This window comes from Schistocerca americana, chromosome 2 (assembly GCF_021461395.2).
Source record: "Schistocerca americana isolate TAMUIC-IGC-003095 chromosome 2, iqSchAmer2.1, whole genome shotgun sequence".
NCBI lineage: Eukaryota > Metazoa > Arthropoda > Insecta > Orthoptera > Acrididae > Schistocerca > Schistocerca americana.
This window is the reverse complement of record NC_060120.1, coordinates 76127247-76150312: the sequence shown is the minus strand read 5'-3', so window position 1 is coordinate 76150312 and position 23066 is coordinate 76127247. Positions and strand designations below refer to the sequence as shown.

The window sequence follows — 23066 nt, the reverse complement described above, 5'->3', positions numbered from 1 at the left end:
CCTACCAGGAACTCCCATTTTATAATTAATTGAAACCCTCAGCTGCCGACAGGTGTTGTTGATATACCTCGATAGGGACAGTTGACAATGTGTGCCCCGACCGGGACTCGAACCCGGGATCTCCTGCTTACATGGCAGACGCTCTATCCATCTGAGCCACCGAGGACACAGATGAATAGCGCGACTGCAGGGACTTATACCTTGCACGCTTCCCGTGAGACCCACATCCCCAACTGTCCACAGTCTACATACGTAATGTTCCAAATAGATATTTGCCCATCAACTCATTACTCGCGCCGACTAAGGTGACAATTTCCGCAAGAGTTCGGGCAAATTGTGCGCATTCGCACAGACGAAGCGTGCAAGGGATAAGCCCCTGCAGACGCGCTATTCATCTGTGTCCTCGGTGGCTCGTATGGGTAGAGTGTCTGCCGTATAAGCAGGAGATTCCGGGTTCGGGCCCCGGTCAGGGCACACATTTTCAGCTGTCCCCATCGAGGTATATCGAAAACACCTGTCGGCAGCTGAGGGTTTCAATTAATTATCATTTATTCTAGAGAAGCTGCACTGTCATCAGTGGTACCTGTTCTTTCGAGAACAGTTACTATCTTCATATATTCCCATTTGAGTTCCTGAAGCATCCCCGTAACACTTACCCCATGTTCAAACCTACGGGTAACAGATCTGGCAGCCCCCCCTCTGAATTACTACGTTGTCTTCCTTTAATCCGACCTGGTACGGATCCCAAATAGTCGAACAGTACTCAAGAATACGTCGCACCAGTGTCCTACACGCGGTCTCCTTTACAGATGAACTACACTTTCCTAAATTTCTCCCAATAAAACAAAGTCGACCATTCGTCGCTACCACAGTACTCACATTCTCGTTTCATTTCATATCTCTTTGCAACGTTACGCCCCTGGTACTTAATTGACGTATCTGCGTCAAGCATCACACTACTAATATTGTATTCTAAGGTTAAGGGATTGTTTTGCCTGCTCATATGCGTTAACTTCAATTTTCTACATTACGAGGATGCTGCTATTCACCACACCAACCAGAAATTTGGTCCTAATTATCTTGCAGCCTTCTACAGTCACTCAACTTCGACACCTTACCGCACTCCACAGCATGATCGGCAAGCAGCAGCAGATTTCTGCACAGCCTGTCCACCAAACCATTTATGTATATAGGGAACAACAGCGGTCCTATCACACTTCCCTGTGGCACTCCTGATGATATCCTTGTCTCTGATGAACACTCGCCGTCTTGGCCTGAGTTGCATTTTCTTTTGCAGTTTTGAGCTCTCTAAGTAAGCATATATAGGGTAACAGCCTGTATTTTTAAATCTTATCTATGAGGTGCTCAGTACGGTGCTTACTTGTTAAAGCTGTGAAACTTCTATTGTGCAATCAGTGAAAGTAACTTCAAAGGTCTCAATTTTGACATTTAGCTTACACACACAGAGCGTTAGTTAAAAATAAATTTATTTATTACATCTCTGTCTTTTTAAACCTTATTTACGAGCTGATCTGTGGTGTACTAACTTCTTAAAGCAGTGAAATTTCTGTTACGTTATGGGTGAAGTTAACGTCAAAGGTCTCAGTTTTGACATTGAGCTTAGGCACACAGAGCATTAGTTAAAAATAATTTTTTTTATTACATCTCTTATTCAACATGACCTAAGAGGACCCTATTTCCAAAGTCCGCGAGAATTCCTTTCGGAGGCAAAATTATTCCACCTATTGTATCTCTGTACGTCAGCCACATATTATCTTTTAACTGGTAGCTAATGTTCAAGGACTCGATACTCTTCAAGCCTATTCAACTCTCGTTACGACTGCCTTCGACATATTCATCTAACCAGAATAGCTTAATGTTAGTGTTCACCTTTTTTTCATTGCTGATGTGTAATTACTTGCATCTCGTTGAATATGACACACTTGTACTTCCGGGCAATGAATGACTTGTAGAACAAAGCGTTAATCCTAATTACAGACATAAAGCTTAATAAACTTCCATTGCACAGTTAATAGTGTTTGCCTCCACTTGTGTATTCCCATAGTTCATTTAACACATATTGTTTTACGACGTACTAATCAAGAAGTTAGTCCCCTAAATTGTGTAAAATAAGTAAAATTCTGAAACAAATACATTCTGCGAAAAATGAGTTACATAATTTTCTAAAGGAAAAATGGTTTCTCCGTGCAAAATTCTGTTTTTATTTCAATTATTTATTTATTTTCAATTGAGAAATGACTAGAACATTAGCAACTGTCTGTTCTAAATAGGAATTTTGGTAATATGTAGTGATTTATCTCCTATAAAACTTAGTATTTATGTTAACGGCGCCCGCCGGTGTGGCCGAGCGGTTCTAGGCCCTTATGTCCGGAACCGCGCGACCGCTACGGTCACAGTCTCGAATCCGTCCTCGGGCATGGATGTGTGTGATGTCCTTAGGTTAGTTAGGTTTAAGTAGTTCAAAGTTCTAGAGGATTGATGACCTCAGAAATTAAGTCCCATAGTGCTCAGAGCCATTTGAACCATTTTTTGTTAACGGCAAACTGGTTTTTCACCGGCTACTATTTAAATTCGTTGAATTGTTGACAGTCATGAGTCAACGAGTTTCCTCAAGTGCCCGTGGAGCTCTGGAAACAAGGAAGGTTGGTTAGAATTCAACATATCATTATCAATCATGTAGACTGAATGCGTGACCTATCTAGTGCGTAGATTTTAAATTCTAATGGGAAAAATGATTTCATTTTTACCTGTGTTATGCAAAGGTACTTACCAGTTCTCTTAATGTTTCGCTTCCTATATCATCCAAACGGCTGTCACATTCTTCTGTAGTCTGTATAAAATTGTGTAACGAAGTGCACACGTATTCGATCACGACAGCGTCATCTCCAGTACCAATGTCAACGGCTATCTGTAGTCTGCTATGATATTTTGGATGTTAACAGTTTGAGCCAATCAAGATTGACCCGTGTCACAACAACGCCACTACCTGAGTGACAATAAAACCATTCGTGCCAGCAATACAGTAAAGGCATCATGACATTATTTCATGGGAAGTAAGAGATGTTTTGAGTATATGTATCATATTTCTATTGACAACTAAGGAACTTAATCTTAACTCGTTTCAGTTACTAGTGAAAAAGAAGGTAAACGACTACAATTCGTGATCTTGTATTTTTTTAAGCCCTTAAATCACATCAAATGGCATATTATGGGAACCAATGAATTACTGTAACTTAACTATTATGTCTGTCCTCTGGTATAATTGAAACCAAAGAAAACTCCAAAAAGCACAGTCCAACTTCAAGGGCAGTATCAGAAAAAATGTGCAGATCCTGAAGAAGTGACGAAATTCTTGGAGTTAAAGGAAGATTTGCAAGATAGGCTTTGTCAGACGATAGCTCAAAATGAAATACAGATTTTCCAGGAAAAGATATAACATACATACCCTGGATGCTACCTACGGTGATAGTGCAATACTGTTTAACTCCAGGAAATCCATACTGTTAGTGATACAAATATAAGCAGTCATTCTTTCCTCGTTCCATTCATTAATAGAATTTTTTACTAATGACGCGGTGATGGAACACATTGAATCCGAATACTCCTTGTTTTGGGAGCTTTAAAGAATAATATTAAGAAGGGGCCCTTCTTCGCAACCCACAGTATTATTCAAAGTAAACTTGAGCAGTCCCCTGCTGGAGTCTTTGCAATGAAGACATTAAGTTAAATTACTGATCCCATGTTAAACTGTAGGTCTTCCAGTATCTTGCTGTGTGAATTTGGTCACGGATCAGAGGAAGTCAAGGATACACTAACAGCAACTGAAACATAGTTTTAAAAGCCGTGTGATATTCAAATCAACATCCCGACAGATTGTCACTTTAGTTGTTTTACCTGCTGGTTTAAACATACAACAGAACGGAAATTTTTTACTATAGCGTTATCACCACTATTTTTTAGGTGAATGTAGGCTGTTACACGCTGTCGCGCTAATGATTTACACCGGTTAAAATCAATGAATGCAAATGAATGCGTAAAAAGGCAAATAGATATACGTGAAGTAGTCGCTCGAACGCTGAGAATTTTATGGGTTTAAATTTTGACGCAGTGCGTATTATGAAATACAGACACTGCAGTTTTTTCACATTAATATTGTTAGGCTTTATCATGTATTGGAAGTTCGACCATTACGGACGTGTTTACAAATTCGGTGGGCGACTCGTGTATAATGCGAATGGCGGCGCGCGAGTCCAGCGGTGGGAGTTGGTAGAGATGGTTTGGCGGGGGGAAGGGGGAGGGAGAGACGGGGGTGGGCTGGAAGGGGGCGGGTCATGTCACAGCACGGCACCCAGCACAGGCCTTCCCATCCCGGGCTCGATTCTGTTGATTCTCCACGGCCAGCCCTCGTTTTACCTCTGTTTTTCACGTATGTTATCCTTTTGTATAGAAAACAAACACATTGGACCCCCATCCCTTTTTCACATGTACTGCTATACTATGTTCGAAATTTCATTTGACTGATGCTAGACTTTGAGATTTGCAGGGGCCAGTCATGGTATGCAAACTACAGGAAACATTTTAGGTTCCAACATTTTAGGTTAGGCGTTACCGGGACTTATGATTATCAACTGAAACTACAAATTTCTGTAACCGTTCCCTACTTATTTTTAACTACGAATTTCAGAACGTTAATCTTCCATCATCAGTTGGAGTTGAACAAATTAATAAGGTTTGTATATATGAGTTTTCGGTAGCGTGCGGCCCTGTCTCCAGTGGTCACAAGCTCCTTTTACTCTCGTGTTTACATCACTTACGATATCGCATACGCTCTGCGTACACCGAAGGACAAATATTTTTTGTGTACCGGCCACTAATTTCTTGCTGACATATGAGTGCAAAGAATTCAGGAGAACTCTTTCGTCATCACCTTGATGACATGTAATAAATAAGCAAATGAAAGAAGTTTCCACATATCACTAACAGCCAAACAACATCATTCACGTTATCGAGCTGTGCACAAGATGTTGAATAAAACGTTTCCAAGAAGGATGTAGATGTATCTTACGCTCTAATAACAGAAAATGTTAAATTTCTATATTTCATCACATATAATAAAATTTCTATTTTACGGGAGAAATGTGTGTGAAACTGTGTGTACTGTGCTGTGATGTGGTTTAGCAAAACACAGTTCTCTGTAAGCCACGCCTGATGTTGCCAAAAACAACATTTGCTGAATCGTTTACATTACATACAATATCCTTCGCATTGACACACGTCTAACTCGAAAATAAATAGCCCTACAACTGAACTCTGTGGTGTGCCTGCGCGTAAGTCACAGTACCCTTTTGTTGTCAACCTACAAGATTCAGTTTTCTTAGAGGTACTCATATAATAAGTAAAAACTCATTAAACTAATATTGCGAACTTTCTTTACATCACATTTCTCTTACATTTTATTAGTTAACTAATGTCTAATTCTGAACATCATTTTCTCTTCACTCTGTTGCTGTTGTGGTCTTCAGTCCTGAGACTGGTTTGATGCAGCTCTCCATGCTACTCTATCCTGTGCAAGCTGCTTCATATCCCAGTACGTACTGCAGCCTACACCCTTCTGAATCTGCTTAATGTATTCATCTCTTGGTCTCCCTCTACGATTTTTACCCTCCACGCTGCCCTCCAATACTAAATTGGTGATCCCTTAATGCCTCAGAACATGTCCTACCAACCGATCCCTTCTTCTAGTCAAGTTGTGCCACAAATTTCTCTTCTCTCCAGTTCTATTCAGTACCTCCTCGTTAGTTATGTGATCTACCCATCTAATCTTCAGCATTCTTCTGGAACACCATATTTCGAAAGCTTCTATTCTCTTCTTGTCTAAACTATTTATAGTCCACGTTTCACTTCCATGCATGGCTACACTCCATACAAATACTTTCAGAAATGACTCCCTGACATTTAAATCTATACTCGATGTTAACAAATTTCTCTTGTTCAGAAACGCTTTCCTTGCCATTGCCAGTCTACATTTTATATCCTCTCTACTTCGACCATCATCAGTTATTTTGGTCCCCAAATAGCAAAACTCCTTTACTACTTTATGTGTCTCATTCCCTAATCTAATTCCCTCAGCATCACCCGATTTAATTCGATTACATTCCATTATCCTCGTTTTCCTTTTGTTGATTTTCACCTTATATCCTCCTTTCAAGACACTGTCCATTCCGTTCAACTGCTCTTCCAGGTCCTTTGCTGTCTCTGACAGAACTGCGTCTTCGGCGAACCTCAAAGTTTTTATTTTTTCTCCATGGATTTTAATTCCTACTCCGAATTTTTCTTTTGTTTCCTTTACTTTTTGCGCAATACACAGATTGAATAACATCGGGGATAGGCTACAACCCTGTCTCACTCCCTTCCCAACCACTGCTTCCCTTTCATGCCCCTCGACTCTTACAACTGCCATCTGGTTTCTGTACAAATTGTAAATAACCTTTCGCTCCCTGTATTTTATCCACGCCACCTTCAGAATTTGAAAGAGAGTATTCCAGTCAACATTGTCAAAAGCTTTCTCTTAGTCGACAAATGCTAGAAACGTAGGTTCGCCTTTCCTTAATCTAATGTTAACATTTCCGATGACGCTGGTTAATGCTTGAATACAAGTCCGGCATTTAAGCGATGAAGCAGAGAACTTATGGCCGATTAGTGATTTTTCTTTTGTTTTCTCTGTTCAAGATTCTTTAAGGCTAATCTCACAAAAATCCGTCTGTAACTGATGATTAATAAACGACTGAAAATACCCAACCGATTCTATTTGTAATTAAAATAGGTAGTCCGACTTTTAGGGCCAAATGTCCAGCTAAATATAACGCCGAGGCCAGTTCTTTCTGTTTTTGCACCTGGTAGCACCACATCCGTGTCACCAGAGACTAAGTTATATATTATTAAAAACATGATAATATGCTCGCGTTGAGGCGTAGCGGCATTGCGTCGCTCCTGTCACTTGTTAGGACGATATCGTTATAGGCATGAGTCATCGACAGATGTCACCAGCTGACATGGACCTGAGTTACAGAGCTGCACGTAGTTGTACTAGTAGGCGGCAGAGGTCAGCAGTTGCCGGACAGTCGTAGTCAAAACAATGTTGTAAACTCATGTTTGATTAATATTTAATGTATCTGCATAATTATAATTGTTTTATAGGTGTAGTAATTAGCAGTGTGAGTATTGTATGAGTGAAGAAGAACAGAAGTAAATGAAAATTGTTTTGTTTATTCACGAAGTACCAGTTACACTATACAGGGGATTTACTATAATTAAATGTGAGGTCAGTTTATGCTACTGATAAATCGTGAGTAGAACACAAATTAATCGGTCATTTCAGAAGGAGTAGTTTTATATTTGATACCTTTCTAAATTTATTTAGCAATTGCCATAGAAAGAAATGTTTTACAAGGGGAGGCCGCCAATTGTGAAATTCAGATTCGATTCATACTGCGCATAATAAAAGCTCATGGCCAGAGGTGTAATGTGGCAAAGCACCAAGATGCACTTCTCAGCTGTTGTCGAGAAAATCGACAGTTAAAAGAAACCGTTGCGGTGAAATACTCTCTACGATTATTAGTTTCCTACAGCGTCGTGGCGCAGCGATAAGCGCTCGGGTTCGTAATCCGAAGGTCGCCGGATCGAATTTCGGCCGTGCAATTTTTTATTAGCTTTTTGTAATTCATATATATATATATATATATATATATATATATATATATATATATATATATATATAACTATTAATGAATTGCTTATGCATGTTGGTGAACGCGGATCGCTCTCCAATTGTACCGCCTCCATTTTTCCGTTTTTTTAACAGGGTGTACCAAAGCTCTCCCGTCCGCACTGATTTTCGACGATGTTATAAGTTGCGCTAGGGACCGCATCTACCTTCTTTCGAAGTTAGAAGGCAACTACGCTGTTATGCGGCGGCTCGTTTCGGCCCATTCAACATCTGTCCTTCAAGTGTAACGAGCGAGTAACGGAGTTTATATTTCATACCTGCCACAGCGAATTTGTGTTCGTGGGGTCTCTATTCTAATTCGAACGTTTGACTTACGCTATACGTATTCATTTCGGAATATCGTTTCTACGTTCAAAAATGGTTCAAATGGCTCTGAGCACTATGGGACTCAACTGCTGTGGTCATAAGTCCCCTAGAACTTAGAATTACTTAAACCTAACTAACCTAAGGACAGCACACAACACCCAGCCATCACGAGGCAGAGAAAATCCCTGACCCCGCCGGGAATCGAACCCGGGAACCCGGGCGTGGGAAGTGAGAACGCTAGCGTACGACCACGAGATGCGGGCAAGTTTCTACGTCTTCCGTTAACTATACGTGGTTAACATTACGAAGACAATTAATAACATTTGTGAAATACAACTTCGTTTGCGGAAAACATAATGATGTTCGAAGTCGCCAGTTTTTCCACGACAAACGACTTTCAACAACTTATTATATGCATAATTGTTGCAACTGATTGCCTACTAAAAAAAAAAAAGTTGCATGGTGCGAGATTCGATCCGGCGACCTTCAGATTACAAACCTGACCGCTTACCGCTGCGCTACGACGCTGTGGAAAATTGCTAATCGTAGAGAGTATTTCCCGGAACGGTTTCTTTTAACTGTCGATTTTCTCGACAATTGCTGAGAAGTGCATCTTGGTCCTTTGCCACATTACACCTCTGGCCATGAGCTTTTATTATGTGCAGTATGAATCGAATCTGAATTTCACAATTGGCGGCCTCCCCTTGTTAGTGCGGGTTAGCGCGGGGTAATACTGCAAGCTGATTTGCTGTTTGTGATATCAGCCAATCATAAAAATGCAGGCTTGCGCCAATGTATGCTGGGAACAAAGCCTTTGGTGTGATCTAGGGGGTTCAGGGCTGAGGGTTCAAACTAGTAACATATCATTGAAAGCAGCTCTGACGAAAGTACTGTAAGATCGCGGAAAAATGCTAATTACGAGTTCGCGAAGTAGTACAAAGTGTATTTAAGTGAACGGTATAGTGGAAGTCGTGCGGAATTTCGGACGGAATATCAAAATTATTGCTTTTGACTGTTAGTCAAAACCACGTGGCGTGTTGTGCACTCTAAGACTGGAACAGGTATTACGTGTAGAGCAGAGTGCACAACATTTGAGCGAGCATTTTCATAACTAAACGATCCGGTGAACTCTATTAACTTCGGTAACGGGTGTAAATACCATAAACTGGCTACGTGTGTGATTGTGGTGTGCATGGGAGCTTTACATTGTGTAGACACTTAGTACGGACTTGGCAGTATTAACTGTGATCTTTATCGTAAAAATACACTCGAAAATTTACATTGCCAAGTTAAAACTTTTATTTCAGTAGCTAGCCACACCCCGTTTACCGGACAATTCTATGTACAGAGTGTTTCAAAAATGACCGGTATATTTGAAACGGCAATAAAAACTAAACGAGCAGCGATAGAAATACACCGTTTGTTGCAATATGCTTGGGACAACAGTACATTTTCAGGCGGACAAACTTTCGAAATTACAGTAGTTACAATTTTCAACAACAGATGGCGCTGCAAGTGATGTGAAAGATATAGAAGACAACGCAGTCTGTGGGTGCGCCATTCCGTACGTCGTCTTTCTGCTGTAAGCGTGTACTGTTCACAACGTGCAAGTGTGCTGTAGACAACATGGTTTATTCCTTAGGACAGAGGATTTTTCTGGTGTTGGAATTCCACCGCCTAGAACACAGTGTTGTTGCAACAAGACGAAGTTTTCAACGGAGGTTTAATGTAACCAAAGGACCGAAAAGCGATACAATAAAGGATCTGTTTGAAAAATTTCAATGGACTGGGAACGTGACGGATGAGCGTGCTGGAAAGGTAGGACGACCGCATACGGCAACCACAGGGGGCAAAGCGCAGCTAGTGCAGCAGGTGATCCAACAGCGGCCTCGGGTTTCCGTTCGCCGTGTTGCAGCTGCGGTCCAAATGACGCCAACGTCCACGTATCGTCTCATGCGCCAGAGTTTACACCTCTATCCATACAAAATTCAAACGCGGCAACCCCTCAGGGCCGCTACCATGGCTGCACGAGAGACATTCGCTAACGATATAGTGCACAGGATTGATAACGGCGATATGCATGTGGGCGGCATTTGGTTTACTGACGAAGCTTATTTTTACCTGGACGGCTTCGTCAATAAACAGAACTGGCGCATATGGGGAACCGAAAAGCCCCATGTTGCAGTCCCATCGTCCCTGCATCCTCAAAAAGTACTGGTCTGGGCCGCCATTTCTTCCAAAGGAATCATTGGCCCATTTTTCAGATCCGAAACGATTACTGCATCACGCTATCTGGACATTCTTCGTGAATTTGTGGCGGTACAAACTGCCTTAGACGACACTGCGAACACCTCGTGGTTTATGCAAGATGGTGCCCGGCCACATCGCACGGCCGACGTCTTTAATTTCCTGAATGAATATTTCGATGATCGTGTGATTGCTTTGGGCTATCCGAAACATACAGGAGGCGGCGTGGATTGGCCTCCCTATTCGCCAGACATGAACCCCTGTGACTTCTTTCTGTGGGGACACTTGAAAGACCAGGTGTACCGCCAGAATCCTGAAACAATTGAACAGCTGATCAGTACATCTCATCTACATGTGAAGCCATTCCGCCAGACACGTTGTCAAAGGTTTCGGGTAATTTCATTCAGAGACTACGCCATATTATTGCTACGCATGGTGGATATGTGGAAAATATCGTACTATAGAGTCTCCCAGACCGCAGCGCCATCTGTTGTTGAAAATTGTAACTACTGTAATTTCGAAAGTTTGTCTGCCTGAAAATGTACTGTTGTCCCAAGCATATTGCAACAAACGGTGTATTTCTATCGCTGCTCGTTTAGTTTTTATTGCCATTTCAAATATACCGGTCATTTTTGAAACACCCTGTATGTTGCGACCTGCAATAGACAGTAGTGGTCTAGTATTTTCTACTACAGCTTTCAGCTAGACAAATGGACACTGGCAGGGCGGTAAAAAGAAGCGTGCCGCGCGTCTAAGTAAATTGCGCCTTAGCAGGGCGGGACGTGTGGGGGAGGTGGCGACGCTGGGTGGCCGGACCGCAGAGAGCGGATGTTTCCGCGGCGGCGGCTGGCGGCCGACTGTGCGCCCCGGCGTGCGCTCCTTTGCGCAGGGCTCGCCTGGCTGGTGGGGGCGTGGGAGGCCCTCGGCTGTGGCTGTCTGCCGGCTGGCGTCGCAAGACAGGGTGGGTGCGCGCGCGCCGCCAGCCGGCCGCGACCTACCCCACTGGCGCGCTGTTGCCGGAAGGGCCGCCGTGTCTTCTGCCGAGGTAAACACTCGCCCTGCCCCTGCCGTCCTTCTCTGCCCGCGCCGGTGCCCATCCTTGCCGCGACCTTCACAATAAAGCCGGCCGGCGCGGCGCAGCGCGACGTTGCCGCGTCTGGCCGCCAACTAGGCCAAACTGCCGGCCGCAGATACCACGGGCTGCGGTGTAGATAACGGTGTATATGTAAACAAAATCTTTCGGGTGCAGTACACGCTCGCAAAAGGCAGATTTGTCTCTTTCTCTACAGCACTGCCAACAATGTTTTGTTGGGTTTCGGTACCTCCGTCGGTAAAAACTCTTATAGGATCATTTTGTCGTCTGCTTGTCTGTTCGTCTGCTAAAACGCCTTTTCCTCAGCAACGGGTAGAGTTACTAACAAGAGAACCTCCCCATCGCACCCCCCTCAGATTTAGTTGTAAGTTGGCACAGTGGATAGGCCTTGATAAACTGAACACAGATCAATTCAGAAAACAGGAAGAAGTTGTGTGGAACTGTGAAAAAATAAGCAAAATATACAAACTGAGTAGTTCATGGGAAGATAGGCAATGTCAAGGACACTGTGAACGCAGGCGCGTAGTGGTCTCGTGGTAACGTGAGCAGCTGCGGAACGAAATGTCCTTGGTTCGAATCTTCCGTCGAGTAGAAAGTTTAATTTTTTATTTTCTGTTTATGTGACAAACTCTTATGTTTTCATCACTTTTTTGGGAGTGATTATCACATCCACAAGAAAACCTAAATCGGGCAAGGTAGAAGAATCTTTTTACCCATTCGCTAAGTGTACAAGTTAGGTGGGTCGACAACATATTCCTGTCATGTGACGCACATGCCGTCACCAGTGTCGTATAGAATATATCAGATGTGTTTTCCTGTGGAGGAATCGGTTGACCTATGACCTTGCGATCAAATGTTTTCGGTTCCCATTGGAGAGGCACGTCCTTTCGTCTACTAATCGCACGGTTTTGCGTTGCGGTCGCAAAACACTGACACTAAACTTATTACAGTGAACAAAGACGTCAATGAACGAACGGACAGATAATAACTATGCAAAAATAAAGAAATTAAACTTTTCACTCGAGGGAAGACTTGAATCAAGGACCTCTCGTTCAGCAGCTGCTCACGGTACCACGGGACCACGACGCTCCTGAGCTCACTTTGTCCATGATGTTGCCTATGCGACCCGTGGACTACTCAGTTTGTATATTTTGCTTATTTTTTCACAGTTCCACACAACTTCTTCCTGTTTTCTCAATTGATCTGTGTTCAGTTTATCAAGGCCTATCCACTGTGCCAACTTATAACTAAATCTGAGGGGGGTGCGATGGGGAGGTTCCCTTGTAAGTTGAAATTTATTTCAAGTACTAAGGTCCACGGTGCTTGGCGGTTTAGATTAGATTAGATTTACTTTCATTCCAACTGATCCGTAGTGAGGAGGTCCTCCAGGATGCAGAACATGTCACGAAAATAGCAATACATGACAAAATGACAAATATTTACAATGAAATGAACACCCTTAGCTGCTTACAGATGAAAATGTGTGCCCCGACCGGGACTCGAACCCGGGATCTCCTCCTTACATGGCAGACGCTCGATCCATTTTTTTTTTTTTTAATCTCATTTTGTTCCCTTTTGTTCGTTGCGTCTGCTCCGGGCGGACGTCGTAAGGCATCCGTTTAAGTTCGTTGATGATCGATTAACTCAATTTTTTTAATTACAGAGAGCACGTAACCCTCTGACCGAACACGATTTCTTTTTTTTTTTTTTTTTTAAGGAACAGGGATGTTGTTTTTATTTATTTATTTATTTATTTTCCATAAAGATCACTCTGTTAAAAGGAACATGTAGAACACGCTGAGCTACCGTGCCGGCTACCCATCTGAGACACTGGGGACACAGAAGATGGCGCGACTGCAGGGATTTATCTCTCGCACGCCTCCCGCGAAACCGTCATTCTCAACGTATTGTCCCGCACTACATTCGTCGCGGCGCGTTGCCGATTCCCGTAAGAGTTCAGGCACTGTTTGTGGATTCGGACATGTCCGAAAGAACAGATACGATCTTACTATATAAATATTTACATCTCAAACAAATAAGCTAATGTACCATTCCACAGGCCCCAGGTGGAATGATCGTCATTTTTTAACGAACACTATATGAAAGGATCATTTTACAAATACTAATGCACTGAATTTAAAATAAAAAATCTTCTTTTATTTATTTATAAGCTAATAAACGTGTAATACGACTATTATAATACATATTTACAATTAACACATTACTGCATCTGAAATTGTGCAGAAGTTATATTATACTTACATATATACACACACAAATCAGTTGGTTCTACTGAGAAATTCATCAATGGAGCAGGAGTTGGCCACCAATAAATCCTTTAGGCTACTCTTAAACTGAATTTCATTGGTTGTTAAGCTTTTTATGGCTCCTGGCAAGTTATTGAAAATGTGTGTTCCTGAATAATGCACACCTTTTTGTGCAAGACTAAGCGACTTTAAACCCTTGTGAAGATTATTCTTCTTTCTAGTATTGCTTCCATGAATTGAGCTGTTGGTTTGAAAAAGTGATATGTTTTAAATGACAAATTTCATTAAAGAATAAATATATTGGGAAGCAGTAGTTAGTATCCCTACTTCCCTAAACAGGTGTAATACGTTTAAGCTACTAAGCCAATGGAGTTAAAAGATACGGCCATTTACGTCGCTGATCTGACACTCCGAAATTTACTCATCAAAACCTATAGGGTATTTTCTCTTGACCTTGTTGTGACGCGTTTTCGCAAATGAATTGGCTTCTGAACAGGTGATAAATTACATGATCATTGCACGTGTAAGATCTAAAATTTGAAATACTTTTACAGTCAAGATGAACATTTACCTTTTGTTATGAAATTTATCCTTTCTTGTGAATGTAGGGCACAGCGTACGTACAATTATATACATTGATAGAACCAGTCTAAAACTTGCGATGAAATACGCACAATTATATACACTGATAGAACGAGTCTGAAACTTGTGATGAAATAGACTGTCGTTCGTAATGTCGATATAAACCCTTTCTTGTAGCACTGTTGAAACACGAAGTTCACAAAATAAGAAAGGACTTGTTGATCAGCCTGAAAAGTCAAATTGGTCGTCTCCAACTCGAGATGACAGGGTGTTGTTGTGTCGTCTTCATCATCATCATTCATCCCCATTACGGTCGGAGGAAGACAACGGCAAACCACCGCCATTAGGACCTTGCCTAGTAAGGCGGTGCGGGTCTCCCGCATCGTTCCCCTACGCTCTGCAAAGAAGCATGGGACTTCATTTCATTTCAACTCTGTTGTAGCCGAACACCCTTCTCTTCTCGATGCCCCACGTCGACTAGGAGTTGACTGGAGCGTAGCCTGGCGCAGAACTCACCTCGTGTCCGTGCGTCAGCTTACTTCAACACAGGCCGCCGATGGTGATTCAGAGAACTTCTGTGGGCGTGTCTTGCTACTTGCGGCTAGCGATGCTCCAGTAGCAAGCAATATGTTTGTGACGTCGATAGCAGGAGCCAGCACTACGCTTATCGACTACACCAGGGGCTTAAAATTACAAAATTGGGCAGAAAGCGAGGTCTCAGAACGCAAGTAGGGAAAAATAGCCGAAAATTGTTAATTTGAAATTATGTCACGCAAAAACTTTTTTTTCTCATTTTTTGTTCATTCGTCTGTCTGTCCGCCTGTTAAGACCCATGTTTCTCAGGAATGGGTGGAGATATCAAGTTCAAATTTAAGCCAGATACCAAAGTCTACGATTCCTTGGCGGTGTAAAAGAATTAAGTTTGTACTCAATGCAGTCAAAGAATACGGCTATTTATGTCATGTATTTTGATATTCGCGAACTGACTCTTCAAAATCTATCGTACACTTCCCATTGCTCTACAGTCCCGAAATTTGAAAAGAAGTAAGGTTTCTGAGCACAAGTAAAGGAAAATATTAGAAAATTGTTGATTTGTAACTATACCCCTTAATTTTTTTTCTATTTGTTATCTGTATGTCTCTCAGTCCGTCTTTAAAACTCCTTTTTCTCAGCTACGGGTAAAATATAAAATGCTAGGGTCTACGTTCCCTTGACGGTGCAAAGAATTTAAGCTTCTAACTTCATACAGTCAAAACATGCTGCCGTTTATTTCGCATATTTTGATACTCAAAAACTCACTCAAAACAACCTATAGATCAACTACATATACGTAACTGAGTTTGCACGGAATCCTCAGAGCACGCATCCTGCTGACCCTTGTCCAGTGTTTCTTTAGATTCTTACTACTTTCACAAAAATGGTTCAAATGGCTCTAAGCACTATGGGATTTAACATCTGAGGTCTTCAGTCCCTTAGAACTACTTAAACCTAACTAACCTGGCCTGCCAGGGTGGCCGAGTGGTTCTAGGCGCTACAGTCCGGAACCGCGCGACCGCTACGGTCGCAGGTTCGAATCCTGCCTCGGGCATGGATGTGTGTGATGTCCTTAGGTTAGTTAGGTTTAAGTAGCTCTAAGTTCTAGGGGACTGATGGCCTTAGAAGTCAAGTCCCATAGTGCTCAGAGCCATTTTTGAACTTAACTAACCTAAGGACAGCACACACATCCATGCTCGAGGCAGAATACGAACCTGCGACCGTAGCAGCAGCGCGGTTCCGGACTGAAGCGACTAGAACCGCTCGGCCACAGGGGCCGGTTACTTTCACAAAATTGTAACCAGTTTGGTCCAAGCAGTGATTACGTTCAGGCTGTCAACAGGTACAAAGTGAAAAAAAGAGTCTATGAAACCTGCCAAGTAACTGTCTATATAATGATAAAAAAGATTAAAATCACACCTAAAGGCAAATGTTGCATGCGCTCTCCAACGCACTGGCAACAATACTGACTCATCTGGCCATGCTGATTTAGGTTTCCCGTGATTTCCCTAAATCAGTTAAAACAAATGCCGGTATGGTTCCTTCGAAAGGGCACGGCCGCTTTACTTCTCTATCCTACCACAATGCGAGCTTGTGTTCTGTCTGTGATGACCTCTTGTTGACGGAACTTTAAACGCTAATCTCCTCCTCCCCGCTAAGAATAATGAATGCCACAGGAAGTGGAGATCGTGTTTTCGTAGGTCGGATGAAATCCTTTCTTTGCGTATTGATGTGTGTTTATAACCATGATATTAATATCTACTTTCGAAGATTTTGTAGTTACGTTATTGGAGTAACGGGATAAGATTAGTGAACAGTTTTTAAACTAAATTTAAAATTTGTAATAAAAAACTGCGCTGCTTCCTTGGAAAGGACAATATCGGATCTTAGAATCTAACACTTGACTAGTTGCTCCTTTAAATCAAGTTAATACACGCGCCTGAGCGTATCTGCAGTACTTATTAGTTATATTTCTTCTACAGATTCGTAGTAACTTCACTTGAAAAACACAAATAGTGGACAATATATTTCATTCACAAGTAATATCTCGACTGAAACACATCGATGCATTTTTAAACTAAATAACATGCGGAATTGACTAGGAACCTTTATGCTTACTCCACTGTATTCTTCCTGCAGAAAGAACAGTAACTTGAACTACAGAAGTTTATACCTACTGTCTTGGTTTATCTAACCAACATTCCCAGTTACTCCTTCCAATTAAAAACTTGGTAAACGTAAATTCACTGTTTATTACTTTTATTTCCTCCAAAGATGCATAGAGTGATTTATGTTAACCCTTAGGAAAAGTAAAGCAACCATTCGTTGTTATAACTCCATTCTCGGCTTAGAATCGACAGTCTATTAACGTTTATAATTACATTTAAATTATGCTGTACATGTGCTGTTGACTGCTATTCGCTGAGTTTCTTTGCGGTGGCCCTGTCTTAAGGAAAAGAATTAACAAAAAATGTTAGAAAAAGAGCTACTGTTCCACGATTCGTAAACATCTAAAGCAGCGCGATAAAATTACGGAAGACTATCCGATGCAAGTTACACAAACTCTTATGGTCCAAATTTCTTTAAATTACTTTAATATTTTGCTGTAGGATACCGCCACCATAAGCAACGTTCGCACAAAGAAAACACCCAACATGAAATGTAAAGCATGAGATATCTGACGATCAATCTGACGATTCGGGACTGGCAGTGGTACTACTTGTTCTTACTAAATATTTTGATCGGTGGTTAGTTCCTATTTTTACTTTATTGTGAGAATTAACGTGTGTCTTCACACAGTGACGGTCCGAACAATACAATGACGACGAAACAGCACCACAGTGAGTCACGTGTCAGACAGAGACCGGGGAAAACAAATGCTGTTATTAAACAATAACCTACTGTACTTTGGTTAAAGCACGTTCTACAATTAAAGCGCTGGGATAGCATTCGCTAAGTGCCTGCTTCAATTACCAGTCGGGTCCACTAGATGTAGATTCTCTGTGATTCTGTCAACCACTTACAGTAAATCGTGGGATGGTTCTTTCGGGTGCATAACGGCCAATTCCCTATCCTTGCGTGGTCTCGTGTCACCATGAGCGCTCTCTAATGATCTTGTACTGAACGGGATTGTTATATTCTTTAAACACCTTCCTTCTTTCCTTCGTTGCTTCCTTCGCGTATTACGATAGCAATATGTCCGTATTTTGACCAAATGAGTTGCACATTATTTGAGGGTATCATCGTTAATTCCTACCGTAAAATATCTCACCGATGTAAGAAGATGACAATGCGGGTACTGCAAAGACAAAATGAAGCACAAGTCTTCCGGATCTTGTCTCCAGTCTCTTTTAACGAAATCGTAAGCGGAAACATAATTTTTGCAGTGACCAGTGAGAAATCTTCAAATAACTCAAAAGACGTTCAGTGTAACTGAAGACAATCTGCAGCGGCAAAATGCACCCTGATCAATTTACAGAGCTGTACTTTATAACTGGCGCTACAGGCGTAATAGCACAACACAAACATTTATATTTTAAATGTAAAAAGATGTCACTGCCTGTACAATTGCGTATTTTACAATTTTTTGAGGAGTTCTATGGTAACAGAGTGAAGTTATCGCACGTTTGAACGATTACATTGATACAAGAGGGGAAATGAGATGTGAAATTGACATAATGCTACCTACAGCGCTACTAAACATCGCACATGTCATGGTCCGAACATGTCAAATGACAACAAAATAGCACCATACTGATTCACTTGGCGAGTAGAGACCGTGGAAAACATGAGCCATTAATAAATAATAACGTACTATCATTGAAGCACATTTTACAATTAAAGCACTGGGATAGCATCCTGTAAGTGCACATGTTTGTACATAAATGATTTTTGACACAGACGCTATAATACACTAAGGAATGAAAATATTAGTTTTATCGTCTGCATGTGCCAGAGGGCTATCGTACAAACGTACCTGATATATCGTGCTATGGAATTCATATTATCTTTAACGAATTTATTGTGGAGTTTTTAAGCTATCAGTCTTTATCCTGACGTAGACAGACAATGAGATACCAGTATTCACTGGAATACGGAAGACATAAGTATGCAGGTATGGTGGTAGCGGGACACACCCTACGGATTTTATTAACTAGACTTATAACATAATGAACCCAAGAAAAAATACTTTTTAATTGAGTTTACACAAACACCAGGATGCTACACCTACAAAGAACGGAAGAGGAATAGAGGTTCATGAAAGTTGGAATTATAGCACCGGGATATGAAGTTTCTTTAAAACAGATTTGTTTTTCAAACTGTCAAAAACAATAGTGTTTCTGTTAGCTACGATAGTAAATGACTCAGAATTTTTATGCTAGTACTTTTACTTTCATTACTATCTACTACGAGACATGATTCGTTTTGATGTCGGCTGTCAGTGCGAGGATAGTGCCGTTTTACTTTTAGTAGCACTACTAAAACGACATAGTCATTCCGCTTTTTGTACGAAGCAAATTTAAATGTTTGTGTGCAAGAGAAACTTATTAGTCAGGACAACAGACGCTCAGCACGCGCTATTGGCGTTTTGCGCAGTATATCACAACGTTCTTCTCTACTTCCCATGTTAACAATGCTGTTTTCGTCTTTGAACTGAGTTAGATATTTGTATTAGTTTTTGTTTTTGTTAAATTTTCGTATACGTTCGAAGAGTAGTGGGAAACAGACAAGTGAGATATGAATTTGAAGAGCGTGATGTCTAGTTTTGCAAAATAAATACATAAATAAAGACAGCTGTGTCTGATACCATTGTATATGAATTGCACAGCGTGTTGCTTCTATCCTGATTCAGGCACATTAATTAAAAATGAAAACGAAATTCTCATAACATTTACATAGAATACGGCAGTAATGAACAGGCGAGTGATCTTTGTGAGTGCGAATTTTCCTGCAATCAGATCCAGTTTTTTAGAGTGGTCGAATTACGGCAGAATGTATTTACCGTTTCACACAACGGACTATGTCTTTGCGGTAACCAACCAAGCTAGAAATTTGAAAGAGGTTAGGAGAATTATCGATCCCCCCAACTTTCTGTTATTGTTTTTAGAATTTATGACTTACGTTTGTGAGCTCCTGTTATCAGCAAGGTTTCTCGATTCAGTTCAAAATTTTCAAAGATATTAATGAAATTTACATTTGCTCAAGAGGTTACTGGGAAATTCAGGTAATGATAAATCACCAGAGCTTATAAAATTACACGAGTGATCATTTTGCGTGTTTGAGAAAGAAGGGTTTGTTGCGATAAGATGGGAGTATCGCTGTAGTGGTGTTTTTTGCAAAAATAAACCTGATGTAAAAATTAACTTGTTTCTCATTGTGAATGTATATACAACATATAGATGTTATCAGTTCAGAGTTAACTTTTCCCAAGTACATTATCCATGTTAGAATATACCTAGACAGAAATCTTAACTTTATACGCAATTTTAAATCTAAGTTCGCATTAATGTTTTAAGAACCTTTTCGTTATTTGAAATTAAGACTCACTCGAACTTCATAATAGTAATACTAATAATAATTTCGAGTGCCTCAAAAGCTTCGTGTAGATTTTCAACTGGAGGACATTTCAGCGACTCGCGTGACCTAACCTAACCTAGTTATCCAAACGCTCACGGAAAGGGGAACCGCAGTTTAACGTGGAAACTGAGCCACGTGTCGTTGCTGCAGAATCTTCAGATAAATGAGAGATGAATACTAAGTTAAAGGTAGACTAAAAACAGAAAAAAAGCACCTGTACGTAGACCTTGACTCGATCCTGCAAGATTTCGGTTTTCAGACACCCGTATTTTATTCTTAACGAACATGACAGAAGGAAAAAATCTTTGTTTCCAAAGATTCAGAATATCAGCAGATAGCGTCAGGAAACACAAATGGGACCGATAGACCACAACTCCAATGCAAATCTCGTTCTCTGTTTATCAAACCATAGTACGAGGTAGAAGTGTATTTAACGCCTGTGTAATACCGCTTTTTGTTACCTGCGGAATAACTCTGATTGAAATTTATGATAAATTTTCAGTCTCTAAGATGTTCATCTAGCTACAACGAGCACTAAATAACTTCAGGTGACAGACCGTCAATATATCGCCTTTCTACAGCCAAGAGAGCTTTTTAGCATTGGAAGGCCCAGCAAAAATTACAGCCTCACTTTCTTAGCCCATACATTTATAGAAATCAGTTGGCAGACAGCTACACATTTTTAAGTTGTACGTTGGGAGCCGGAGAACCAGCAGGTTTTCAGGTCAGTAGTGGCAAAATATTTTTCCCATTAACTTTGTTTGCAAAATTTTGTACGTTACACATTTAGTACCCGATGAAAGTCATAAATATGAAAAAGCTAAGAGTATAATTGTAGTGACACCTATTTTTACGTTCCCAAGTTTTTTGTTGGTCCCGTCGTAAGCCCTATTCTCTCAGCTAATTGTTTTCCTGCTATTAAAAATCTCCTATGGGTAACGTTTCCCATATTTTGCGCTTGCCGGTCACTAGCACAGGCTTCAACATAGATTTTCAAATCGATTTATGTGGAAGCCGTGCTTTTGCTCACTGACAATCCATGGATAGTGCGTAATATAAAGCTACACAGTTTTTCTCTTAATCTAAATCATTTTGGGGTCTTTCAGACAGGTGTTATCTTTACCGGCACTTTCAAAATATTTCCGCAATATTTCGTTATCTGATTGTGCTCTGAACTGCAATAAATAATAAAAAAAACAGCATTTGAGTTTGTTTTTTCTCTGCACAATACAATACTCACGGAACAATTCTTTCAACTAGGCGCGATTTGTTTGTACTAGCAAGATTCTTGCTTACAGTTCTTCTCTTAGTTTACTCTGTCATAATATTAACAATATTATTTGATTTTTCAATCGCATCTTCATGCCAATCTGTATTCACACGCACATTTGCAGGTTCGGGAAACTTTCCATACCAGGTGAATGGATCGCTTATGAGTGCACCACGGTGACTACCATGTGTCAACAACAGCCACGAAGATGTTTAAGAAGGTGGGAGTTCCTAGCGAAGTGGGAATTCGGAGGGTGACTTTTTTTGTTCTCCAAGAAGGCCACATTTTCGATAAGGAACACAAACATTGGATATCCTTCTTAAGGGGCTCCGGAACGCCCTATACTTGCAATGTTAAAATAACGCTTATAAATTACATCTTTCCTCACAAAGTATTTGAGGTAGGAAGTTGAACTTTTTACAGATTATTTATTGGAATATGGGCTACAACTTAACACAGGGATTTTACAAAATTTTAGTTCAGTTATTAAAGATGATTTTTTTTCAATTGTAATGAAAATTCACAACATTTTCTTGCAATTTTTTATTTATATATTCAAAAATATACAGTTTTTTGGAAAAAGGCTGTGTTAAATTATGCAGAAGGTACTGTGTAACATTTACTGAAAGTTTGAAACAAATATGTTTTGAATATCCTTAGAAAACATGTAATTAGTATGAGAAAATAAAAGTTTTGGGAATCGAGCGACAAAGATTGGATTAACTTTTTAGTGCATTCCCGGTCCATAGGATGGATTATCTTCATCCTCTGCAAACTCCTCTTCCAGCTTCCTCTTGTTCCTCCTCCTGTTTACTCTTGCTTGTATTTCTAGACTCTTTACAGCCCTGTCTGCAGCCCGAAGGCGTTCCTTGTCTAAAGCAAGCATCGCTCGTTGTTGTGTTCGTAGATTTTGCTACCATTTTCTTCAGTTGCAGTTACTGCAACACTGTTCCAAAAGGTGGTCATGTATGAACACTTATCACATTTCAGTTGTATTTCACTAGCAAGTCCTACGTGCTTCATTATGGAGAGTTCCAGACCAACTTCACTACAATGAATATATCTTACACAGTTTGAAAAAATTCCTTTGAGAACCGACATATCAAATACTTCATTCACATCCGATTCGCCCATAAAACATTCATATTTTTCACTCATTGAACCAAGCTTGTTCTGTGAAGTATTTTCTTTCCCACTTTGACTGCTATGGGCAGGTGTACTTGAGAGGTTAGGTTCACTCACTTGGTTATCGTCTTTATTGTTTGCAGTAATAACACATACCTTTGGCTTTCCAACATTTCTCCTTTTCTTAAAAGCCTTCAGAGGATTTCTAATAACTTTACTTTTACTCATTATTATACTTCAACAAAACAGAGACTCAAG

The 23066-nt window shown here is 40.7% G+C and overlaps 1 long non-coding RNA gene and 1 other non-coding gene across 3 annotated transcripts in view; one reads left to right on the top strand and one right to left on the bottom strand.

Moving 5' to 3' along the window:
* LOC124596068 overlaps positions 1–23066 on the top strand; it is a 236909-nt gene that overhangs the window by 121196 nt on the left and 92647 nt on the right. The gene's annotated exons all lie outside the window — the stretch shown is intronic.
* On the bottom strand, positions 93–166 carry Trnat-ugu. Its single transcript has one exon. It is a non-coding gene; the product is annotated as a tRNA-Thr (tRNA).